Here is a 615-nt window from a genome sequence, read left to right on the forward strand (position 1 = left end):
CAACAGCAGAAGCAGAAGAAGCAGAAAAAATAATATGGTGAATTGGAGAAGAAGGGGAGAATGTATAGGGTTTAGGGTTTAGGGTTTAGAATCTAGGGTTTAGTGTTTAGGGTTTATGATCTAGGGTTTAGGGTTTACACTGATTCTAGGGTTTAGGGTTTAAAATATGCAGTTCAATGTCAAGGGTTTAATGTTTCCAATTGTAATTTTCTAGGGTTTAGGGTTTAGGGTTTCGTTAGGGTTTAGGGTTTAGGGCTTATTTAGGGTTTAGGGTTTAGGGTTTAGGGTTTAGGGTTTACCGAGTGACCCCATCAAAAGCTAGAGTACTGGGGGTGGATCTATTAGAAAGTCTATTAACCTCAACAGAAACTTGTTGAGGGTTTGCTGCTGCAGCAGCAGCAACAACGCTGCTGCTGCTGCCGAAATCTATACCAACACAAAACCCTTTCTGCTGCTGCTGCTGCTGCTGCTGCTGCTGCTGCTGCTGCTGCTGCTGGGGTTCTTGCTGCTGCTGCTGCTGCTGCTGCTGAGGAGAGGTTGAGGAAGTTGAAGGAATTTCTTCCGCCATCTTCAGATATATATATTACACACGCATGCAAACCCTAAACCCTAAAC

Source organism: Eimeria mitis, genomic scaffold (genome assembly GCF_000499745.2).
Source record: "Eimeria mitis Houghton genomic scaffold, Emh_scaff2719, whole genome shotgun sequence".
Classification (NCBI taxonomy): Eukaryota; Apicomplexa; class Conoidasida; order Eucoccidiorida; family Eimeriidae; genus Eimeria; species Eimeria mitis.